Genomic DNA, 11530 nt, shown 5'->3' on the forward strand with positions numbered 1-11530 from the left:
GTGTTTTATGAATTTGATGAATCAGGTTTGCAGGTTGATGCTCGATCGTTGCGTTATTATGTTTATTGATGATATCTTGGTATATTCCAACACCAGAGAGTAGCATGAGCAGCATCTTTGCGAGCTTCTAGGGGTCTTGAGGCGGGAACGGCTTTATGCCAAGTTCTCAAAGTGCGATTTTTTGTTATAAGAGGTCCAGTTCCTTGGGCACCTCGTTAACCAGGATGAGATTATGGTTGACTCGGCCAAGATTTTTGAGGTTCCGAAATCTCCCTGGATATCAGGAGTTTCTTGGGTTTTACAGGGTACTATCGAAGATTCATTCAAGATTTCTCCAAGATTCCGGTACCCCTCACTCATCTGACGAGGAAGGGGGTGGATTTCCGATAGGCCCTGAGCAGCAGTCGGCATTTGAGACTATTCGGAAGAGGTTGTGTGAGGCCCTGGTGTTGACCCTCCCGGAGGAGATTGGGGATTTTGTGGTCTTCTGTGATGCTTCCATCACTTGTTTGTGGGCAGTACTCATGAAGAGAGGGCGAGTGATTGATTATGCTTCCTGGTAGTTGAGGTCGCACGAGACACGATATCCCACTCATGATTTGGAGTTGGGGCGGTGGTTTTTACCCTCGAGATTTGGAGAAACTATCTTTATGGGGAACGATGTACTATATACACGGATAACAAGAGTTTGAGGCATATTATGAACCAACCGAACCTGGACATGAGGCATCACAAGTGGCTGGATGTTGTCAATGATTATGATTGTGAGCTCCTTTACCATCCGGTTAAAGTGAACGTGGTGGTAGATGATTTGAGCCGCAAGTCGGTTGGATCTTCAGTTGGGGTGTCGTGTATGAGGATATTAGTGGATTCCCTACTTTGGGGATTGATTAGGGAGGCTCAGGATGAGGATGTTTGGGAAGAGAATTATAATAAATAGAGGATCAGGTTTAAGCTTGTTAGATTTATCTCGGATATTCATGGATTGTTGACCCAACGTTATCGCAACTGGGTTCCGATATCTGGTGGGGTCAAACCATTTGTGATGGAGGAGGCTCATAAGTCTCGTTTTTCTATTCATCTGGGGGGCCACTGATGTGTGTAAATTCAACTAGTTTTATCCCTACTTTTTATTAATAATTTGAGCACACAAAGGCAGTGAACCTGTCTTTAAGTGGTATAGATTGATAAGTAAGGTATCGAACTCAGGGAACGGCAATTAAACTAATAGCTAATTTTTACTAAAACAAATAATAAAAGTAAAGGGTTTTTCTCTAGTTTTGCAAGACTAGAAACTTAGACAAACTAACTTAACTAATTAACTAAAGCAACAACTATTCACCAAATTTGATAAAGATGTTTCTATTTAGGTTCAACCAATTCACTCCTATGGTTATTTAAGTTAAGGTAGATTAATTGCTATTGGTTACCAATGATAATAGTTAGGCTCATATTCATTACTCCTAACCCTTAGACAATTAACTAATTTAAGTGTTGATCAAGTGTTTAAACTAATTAATTCCCTAGATTAATTATTTGGATTAAATAAGATTTGTAATGGTTAATTAAGTTATCAATTCAATTAACCTCTTGTTGATGGTTTCTCAAACAAGCTCACACATTAATCTTCCTATTTTCTTATTAATCTTAGTTTCATACTCATTACTTCCAAGCATACGTTTTAGCATTCACATAGACATATGAGGTTAACAATTAAGTGATGTTCATGCAACCTAATTGCCTTCCAATTAACAGAAAATAGTAGTGATTAGTACATAAGGTTCTTTAACAAACTTGATTTAATAAATCACCAATAGACAATTAAGCAAGAATTAATAATTAAACCATAGGAGTTCTTTGGTATTCCCCAAACAGAAACAAAAACGAGTTTAGCTCATAGTTGCAGTAGAAACAAACACAAAAACAAAGTTTATGAAAGCAAACATGTTTAATTCCTAAGTCTAAGTGGTAGAATTAACCTAATTGCTTGAATTCTTCCAACTCTTGAAGCTTAGGGTTCCTTAGCGCCTTCTGAACCTTTTAGTCGCAGCTAATCCTTCAAAAATCGCCAGGGCTCCTGTCCCATGGGATAAAGATTTGTCTTTTAAAGATATCCCAAAACAGAGGGTACTCGGCGAGTAGCAGAATAAACTCGCCGAGTAGGTGCATACCTATCCGTCTTGAATTAGCAGTCGTACTTATCTTCTGGTATATCGTCGTGTACTCGCCGAGTAGGTCCTTCTTTCACTCTTTAATCTTCACTTGCTTTCCTTTTCTCCTTTTTGCCTCCAAGCATATCCTTTGGACTGAAAACACAATTCAAAGCATTTTAAGTACCTTTTGTCCACATTATTCTCATAATTAACCACAAATAACTAAGAATATATATAAAATAATTAACTAATTATGCACATATCAAAATACCCCACACTTGACTTTTGCTTGCCCCCAAGCAAAACTAAATTTTAAACACATTAAAATCACATTAATAACTCCAATCCAACCCAGCCATTATGCCAAGACCGCAACGCATGCATTTGTGTCTAAAATTCCTAAAAACCCCCCATACTTCAAATACTCACAATCCTCATAAACATTCGCCCACTCACCCCGAACTATGCTCATTTTATGCAACCCTCCGAATCCATCCTCAGAAAATCTCTTTACCCTCAAGGTATTTTTAATTGAGCAACCCAAGCATACATAATCTAGAAAATTACAATTTATGATACCACTATGGAGCTCTTTGAATTCTTCACTTTCTTGATAATTTGATCTTTAATTTCTTTGAATTCACCACCTTTGTTGTTTGATTTTTGGTATCTTCAACTTTTTGAATTTCTTCGGAATTTTCAATCTTCTAATCTTCACTTCATTTGCTCCAAAATTCCTATAACTTTTCTAGTAATTTTTTTCTCTTTTTTCATATATTTCTCAATTTTTTTTTCACTCAAATCCCTACATGCTTAAGCAGGGGCGCTCAATATCAACCGTTATTGGCTAATGATAAAAACTTTCCTAGATACATTTCAGGTTTAGGCTGCTAAACATATTGCATCCCTCAGGCTGAGCAAGGTCGTGTTTTTGTCTCATGATTTCACTGAAATAAGGAAGCCACAAATGCACTAGAACGTATATAGGCTCAACTAAACATTTGGGTTGTCATACAATTATTAACACAATTCTAATATGGAATCCTAATTTTTACCAAAATTTTCTAATTAAAGACCTAAGCATTTTTGGTATGCAACAATTTTTTTAAAAAAATTAGCCTAAATTAAGATTCTAAGTGTTCTAAGATGTGACTAACCCCCTACCCCACACTTATTTTATGCAATGCCCTCATTGCATATTATAACAAATAAAAAAAATTCAAATAGAGAGAAAGTTAGAACAAACTCCCCTGGGGTAGCAGTCGCTAGGTTGACACTCTCTTCTTCAACTCCTTCTTCTACTGACTTTAACCATGGGAACAGCTCATCCATGGCACGGGTGTCATACGTCTCGTGTGGTTGATAGCTCGAAAACTCCAAGGAAAAAGGGTTGTTGCACAATCCTTAGTAGTAATTCATAAAGAATATATGAATGGCACAGAAAAAAGTAGCCAAAACAAATCAGAAACTCCTCCTGCAGCAGGCTACTCGGCGAGTAGGAGATCAAACTCGGCGAGTAGAATTCGTTGGCAAAGTAGGTCGTGCAGAAGCAGATGTACTCGCCGAGTAGTATTAGTGCACTCGGCGAGTAGAGCGTATAGTTCCAGAATTATTTTGAACCGCTGTCTCTCTTTACTCTAGTGTTGACATGTAAATATAAATGTACTCTCCAGTAAACTCCCTAAGCAGTAACACTTCAATAAACTCTCGATTCGTACGGACTCGATCCTAGGAACAAGACTCCATAAGCACTCATAAAGATTCTCATTCCTCTCTTGACCATTCCTATATAGCATGCTTCCTAGCTTCAATTCCTGAAAAGAAAACTAAAAGTAACACTAATATTCCAACCACATAGCCAAATTCAACATGTCCACAATTGTCTTAAAACAAACATCATAATCAAACAAAACAAAAGCAAATAAAATCTTCATTCTTCCTTTTCCATCCCGGCTCCTCCAGCTCCACTACCTCCTTCTCCACCCCTTATTTGCATCCTTTCGTCCCAATCCATAATGTAAGGATAGCCGGGTCCCGGTCGCGGGGCAATATGCATTTGTTGGAAAAGATAGTCGAAGGATTGATTGGTGTAATTAACCCCTCGCCCTATATCATCCAAGTAGCGTCGATACTCCACTTGGTTCCATCCCTCGTTATCCTCCACCGGAATAACCGGTGGGTCTTCTTGTACCCGCTCGTTTCTCGGCCTAACCCGCCTTCCCGGCTCCTCGGGGACCACCAACTCATCCTCATTCGGGATCGTAAAAGAATCACCAAAATTTTCCACTATTCGAGCCCTCTTATAAAGTGCAGTGATGAACGGAGGAGGGTGGATAATCGTTAGCATTTGAGCTTGCGGCAATTCCAAGATCCAAATGATCTCGCAAGCCGAGTAATGAACATGCCCCCATTGATCTTCGAGTTTATTTTCTCCTTAACCGCTCCCTCCGCAAGAAATTTAGCAATGCAATATGGAAGGTTGCAGAAGACATCGGGAGTGATAATACTCCACAAGTAAAAGATATCAAGGGTGGGCACTTTATCCCCATCCTTCCGCATATTGATCGTGCTTGCAACGAATCGGTGAATGAGTCGATGGATTGGAGAACGGATATGACCTTCTTGAGCAGTGGAAGGTATGTAGACCCGGTTAGCAATTGTACTCCACCATGTCGACGCCACCACCCCCTCGGGAAGTTCTTTGTGGGTATTTTCCAAGAAGGCTTCAAAGTATTCCGTCATCGACATGTCTTGATCGTAGATGCCCAACTGCCAAGAGAACTCAACCATGCTGCATTGTCGCAGCTCTCCTCCCAAAGAAAACGAGATCGTGTTTGGATTGTAATACTCACTACCACCTCGGAATGAAATGGTAGCAAAGAATTCCCAACACAACTCCACGTAGACTGGCTCTTGGATTTTAAACAATTGCAACCAACCATCACAAGTGATGTTGGCATAACCCAAGTTACAATCTTTCACCAAATATGGAGTAAGTTCCTCTTCCAAGCCGACATTGCCCATCCATCCCCAATCCGCTGCAGTGGGCAAGTGGATTTCTTTCTGTCGCAGCGCTTCCAACCTATTTAGGGCTCGAGTTTTGGAGGATTTGGAGGTGACTTGTTGAAAGGCTAACCATGGCATATCACCATGGCCTCCTCCACGTGATGACTGTCCTCTCCTTGCCATTCTATCTGCATAAACATACCAAAAACACAGCAACAAACAACACCCCATAATTAAAAACAGGAAATTTTTTTATCTTTTTGGGACCTACTCGCCGAGTACACGAACATACTCGCCGAGTAGTATGAACATTCTGACAGATCGAGATCGGATCTGTGTAATCTGTGTAATAGTCCAATTTGTTCATAGGGTTTTGTTGTAATTGTGTATCTAACCATAGATCTTGAAGAAATTATTCCAAATAACCTCTAATTCATGAGTAAATGAAAGCCCTAAAAATTGGGAAAAACTCCCCAAATCCGAAATCATACCAAATATGGGGAGATATGTGATAAAGATTGGACCTTTCATAAAATTAAAGGGTAAAAATGTTACCTTGTTGCTTGAATGAAGAGAAAGAAGAAGAAAATTGAAGAAATCTTGAAGAACCCTTGAGATGCGGCTGAGAGGAGATGCTCGGCGAGTGTGGAGATGAAATGATGAATAATAATAATTTTTACAGGTTTTAATTTACTGGGTTTAAACCGGCTACTCGCCGAGTAGAATGGATCTACTCGTCGAGTAGACACGCGTGTAATCGACTTTTGGCTGTAAGTGAACATTTACTCGCCGAGTATAGCCGATATACTCGCCGAGTAGATGTCTTAGGTTGAAAAAAATTTAAATTTTTCCAATTTTACTATATGAATTCCTTTGTTTAGCCTTTCCACCCCACACTTTCAGTAGAGCTTGTCCTCAAGCACTTAGAGAAGTAGAATAAATGAAGAAGAATGAAAAAAAACAATATGAAAAATAAAGAAAAGGAAAGAAAATGCAAACGTGAAACTCGGGTTGCCTCCCGAGAAGCGCTTCTTTTGATGGAGTCATTAGCTGGACTCCGCCCCGTCTACGTGTTTGCGATTCCGCACAGCAGCAGCTCCTCCAATCCTTCATTTCGGGGGACTCCTTCTTCATATTTCTTCACTCTATGACCATTGACTTTAAATGGTGTGCCATCTCTTGAGATCAATTCTATAGCCCCGTGAGGAAACACCGTCTTGACCAAAAAGGGACCATCCCACCTTGATTTGAGTTTGCCCGAGAAAAGTTTTAATCGGGAATTGAAAAGTAGTACTTTTTGGCCTTCATGGATGTCTTTGCTTTTGATTCTTTTGTCATGCCATCTCTTGGTCTTTTCTTTATAGAGCCACGAACTAGAATAAGCCTCATTTCGGAGTTCTTCAAGGGCATTCATTTGCATTAGACGGTTGGTCTTCAATTCTTCCATGTCAAAGTTGCACCTCTTTAACGCCCAATATGCCTTATGCTCGATTTCAACCGGTAAATGGCATTGCTTTCCATAAACTAACCTATATGGTGTAGTACCAATAGGTGTTTTGAAGGCGGTACGAAATGCCCATAGCGCGTCATCCAATTTATCCGACCATTCCTTGCGGTTGCTTCCCACCGACTTCTCTAAAATACGCTTCAAGGCTCGATTGGTCACTTCCGTTTGTCCACTCGTTTGCGGGTGGTATGACGTGAAGAACTTATGGGTTACCCCATATTTCTTGAGCACCTTTTCCAATTGATCATTGGCAAAGTGTGTGCCCCAGTCACTAATTAGGGCCTTCGGAACACCAAACCGGGAGAATAGTTTTTTTAAGAATCGTACCACTACCCGTCCGTCATTTGTAGGTAAAGCCTGCGCCTCCGCCCATTTCGAAACATAATCTACCGCCACTAGGATGTACTTGTTTCCTTTGGATGTGGGAAATGGTCCCATAAAGTCAATGCCCCACACGTCGAATACCTCACACACTTGAATGCTATGTTGTGGCATTTCATTACGAGATGAAATGTTTCCCACCCTTTGACAAGCATCGCATTCTTTGACATATTGGGCTGCATCTTTGAAGATTGTAGGCCAATAGAACCCAATGTCAAAGATCTTCTTTGCGGTATAGTGTGCTCCATGATGTCCTCCTGTGGGCCCGCTATGGCAATGTTCTAGTATTCTTCGACTCTCCTTCCCGAACACACATCTTCTTATAATTCCATCCGCACAGCTTCGAAAGAGGTATGGATCGTCCCAAAAGTAATATTTGATCTCCGCGAAGAATTTCTTCTTTTGCTGACTACTATAATCCTTCGGGACGTAATTTGTAGCTAAATAGTTAGCTATGTCTGTGAACCATGGCTCCTCTCCCACGGACACCATTATGTATTCATCCGGAAAGTCGTCTCCATCCTTATCTTCTTGCAATTTCGGGTTCTCGAGCCTTGATAAATGATCGGCCGCTACGTTCTCCATTCCTTTCTTATCTCGTATCTCTATATCGAATTCTTAAAGAAGCAGCACCCATCGTATTAGTCTTGGCTTGGCATCCTGTTTGGAAAACAAATACTTGATAGCCGAGTGGTCAGTAAAAACAGTGGTTTTAGATAAAACCAAGTAAGGGCGAAACTTGTCAAAAGCGTAAACTACGGCTAACAGTTCTTTTTCGGTAGTGGTATAATTCTCTTGGGCAGGATTTAAGGTCTTGCTTGCATAATAGATGGGTTGAAAGTGCTTATCAACCCGTTGTCCAAGGACCGCTCCTAGTGCATAGTCACTAGCATCACACATGATCTCGAAGGGTAAGTTCCAATTTGGTGCTATAATGATCGGGGCATTAGTTAATTTTTCCTTTAGAAAGTCAAATGCCTCCAAACACTCTTTAGTAAAATTAAAGGTTGCATCTTTTAGTAATAATTGTGTTAGAGGTTTCGTGATTTTGGAAAAATCTTTTATAAAACGCCGGTAAAAACCTGCGTGTCCCAAAAAACTTCTAATGCCCTTCACATTAGTTGGTGGGGGTAATTTGGCAATGGTGTCTATCTTTGCCCGATCCACCTCAATTCCCTTTTTAGAGACTTTATGTCCCAAAACTATACCCTCCTTGACCATGAAGTGACACTTTTCCCAATTTAGGACCAAGTCGGTTTTCTCACATCTAGCAAGCATTAAGTCAAGATTTGTGAGGCAGTCATTGAAAGAAGATCCGAATACAGAAAAGTCATCCATAAAGACCTCCATGAATTTTTCCACCATATCATGGAATATGGCGGTCATGCACCTTTGAAATGTCGCAGGTGCATTGCATAGTCCAAATGGCATGCGTCTATAGGCGAAAGTCCCACTGGGGCATGTAAAGGTGGTCTTTTCTTGGTCCATTGGGTCTATGGGTATTTAGAAATACCTTGAAAACCCATCTAAAAAGCAATAGTAGCTATGGCCAGATAGTCTCTCTAACATTTGATCTATGAAAGGAAGGGGAAAATGGTCTTTGCGAGTGGCATCGTTTAGCTTTCGATAATCGATGCACACTCGCCAACCGGTTACCGTTCGCGTTGGAATTAACTCGTTCTTTTCATTGGTAATGACCGTCATTCCTCCCTTCTTGGGCACCACTTGGACCGGACTCACCCATGGACTATCGGAGATGGAGTAGATGATTCCTGCATCCAAAAGCTTGACCACCTCCTTCTTGACGACTTCTTGCATGTTTGGGTTTAATCGTCTTTGATGTTGCACCACCGGCCTTGCTCCTTCTTCTAAATTGATTTTGTGATAGCAGTAGGATGGGCTTATTCCCTTGATGTCGGAGATGCTCCATGCGATGGCTCTTTTCCTTTTCTTCAACACGCGTACAAGCTCCTCCTTTTCCGTCTTGGATAGATCCGAGGCTATAATCACCGGCTTCTGATTTTCTTCTTCCAGAAAGGCATATTCCAGATGGTCAGGTAGTGTTTTGAGCTCCAATTTGTTGTGCATAGTGACGGACTCGCCGAGTGCAGGTTTGGTACTCGGCGAGTTGGTGGCGACATTCACGACTTTTGGCTTTTCTTCAGATGTACTCGGCGAGTAGATCGGGTCTACTCGGGGAGTAGGGCTTTCAGCTTGGTTCTTTATTTCTTCATACTCCGCTTCTTCCAACAGTCTTTCAATCTCTAATAAGTCCTTTTCTGGATTAAATACTTCGTCAAAAGCTGCAAACTTGTTGGAATCTTCAGGTATGTCTTCTTCCAATAATTCGTCAAGCATGTCGATTGAGAACGCCGTGTCATCACTACTCCTTGAGTACTTCATGGCTTGGTCTACCCCGAATGTCACTGAATCGTCCCCAACTCGCAATGTGAGCTTAGAATCTCTCATGTCTACGATAGCGCTAGCGGTGTTGAGGAAGGGTCTTCCAAGGATGATTGGCACTTGCGGATCCGCCTCCATGTCGAGAATGATGAAATCAGTCGGGAAGACAAATTTGTCTACTTTCACTAGCAAATCTTCACAAATGCCTCTTGGGAAAGTAACAGTCTTGTTTGCCAAATGAATTGCCATCCGAATTGGCCTTGGCTCCGGGAGGTCCAGCTTCTTAAAGAACGAGTATGGCATAAGGTTCACACTTGCTCCAGAATCAGCTAAGGCATGAATTGCAGCCAAGTTGCCAAATTAGCAAGGCAAAGTTAAGCTCCCCAGATCACCCTTCTTCTTTGGTAATTTGTTTAGCATTGCGGCGGAGCAATTCTCATTAAGTACTACCTTCTGCACTTCCTCCATCTTTCTTCTGTTAGTGAGGAGTTCCTTAAGGAACTTTGCATACTTGGGCATTTGCATGATGACTTCAATGAAAGGAATATTGATTTGAAGAGTTTTAATGTGATCGAGAAACTTCTGATATTCCTCTTCCTGCTTCTCTTTCTTGGCTCGGGCTGGGTATGGCATTGGAGGCTGGTATGGTTTCAAGGGTGGCTGTTCATTTGTTTTAGCAGAGGTACTCGCCGAGTCCATCGGTCCTACTCAGCGAGTAGGACTCTCAGATTGTAAGTGTTGGTTTTCGACTTGCTCTTCCGTTCCTTCCTTCTGTGAGTCCTTGGTTGCTTCAGTTCGAATGGGGGCTAGGGGAGTAATAATCTTCCCACTTCTTGTGGCAACAATATTTACTTGTGCGCCTCGTGGGTTGTTCTCGGTTTTTCTAGGAAGCTCACCCGGTGACCTTTGGTTTAGTTGTTGAGCAAGTTGCCCAAGCTGCGTTTCTATGTTGTGGATGGATGCTTGCTGGTTCCTGAGCATTGTTCTTGTTTCTTGGATAGCAGCATCGTGGTCACTATGTCTTTTCTCGGAAGCGGCCACAAATTTAGTTAGCATTTCCTCCAAGCTTGGCTTCTTCTCTTGCACCGGCTCCTCCTTTTGGTAAAAACCTCTCCCTTTTTGTCTGTACTTCTCTTCCTTGGCCTTCTTGTACTCTTCGTAAGGCAGCCACTCCTTCTTTTGTTTGCGCCAGTCCTCATCATACCGATCACCACTCGAATAACATACTTGTGCCTTTTTGTTGCCGTTCTCATCCAAATCGCAATCTCTAGTGAGGTGAGGTCCATTGCAATTTTCGCAACCCACCCGTATGGCATGGATAGTTTGATCCATTTTGTCCATTCTCCTATCCATGGTTTTTAACATGGCCATGACCGCGGATAGATCTTCAGTAGCAGCGTATGCGGCTCCCCTCGTGACATCATTCCTAGGGTTGTGGTATTCTCTAGAGTGTTTAGAGAATTCCTCAATCAATTCTTTAATCACCGGGGGTGGCTTCTTTGTAAGTGGGCCTTGTGAGTCTAGCAACTGCCGGGTCGTGACATTGACTCCATCATAAAAGATGGAAACTTCTTGCTGGCTGTTTAGATCATGGTGTGGGCAATTTCGTAGCAGACTTTTGTACCTCTCCCATGCTTCATATAATGACTCTCCAGCTTATTGTTCAAAGTTTGTAATGGCCTTCTTGAGTTTGGCTATCTTGGATGGTGGGCAAAAGTGATCAATAAATTCTTCCTTCATTCTGGCCCAAGTAGTGACTGACCCGGGGGGAAGTGATTTGAGCCAGTCTTTAGCAGCACCCTTGAAGATTACCGGAAGCATCCGAAGTAGTTGAGTTTCGCGGGTTACATTTGGAATGTTGAAGTAATCAGCAACATCATTTACTTCATCCAAATGTTTGTAGGCATCTTCATGATCCTTCCCATAGAAAGGTATTTCCTTGAGTGAAGCTAGGATATGACCTTTTAGCTCGAAGGTGGCAGTTGAGGGAATTGCGGGTTGCACAAGTCCCGGGCCATGGTCGTCGCACATCCTCTTCTTCCATTCTCCCATGGGAATTTCATCAATGTTAGCCATAGTG

At 41.8% G+C, this 11530-nt stretch overlaps 1 non-coding gene across 1 annotated transcript; it reads left to right on the forward strand.

Moving 5' to 3' along the window:
- The first annotated feature begins 11035 nt into the window (after positions 1-11035).
- On the forward strand, positions 11036-11142 carry LOC145003573 (small nucleolar RNA R71). The gene has a single exon (XR_013662028.1). It is a non-coding gene; the product is annotated as a small nucleolar RNA R71 (small nucleolar RNA).
- Positions 11143-11530: the final 388 nt, after the last annotated feature.

The sequence above is a fragment of the Lactuca saligna genome, chromosome 6, assembly GCF_052625555.1.
Source record: "Lactuca saligna cultivar CGN05327 chromosome 6, ASM5262555v1, whole genome shotgun sequence".
NCBI lineage: Eukaryota > Viridiplantae > Streptophyta > Magnoliopsida > Asterales > Asteraceae > Lactuca > Lactuca saligna.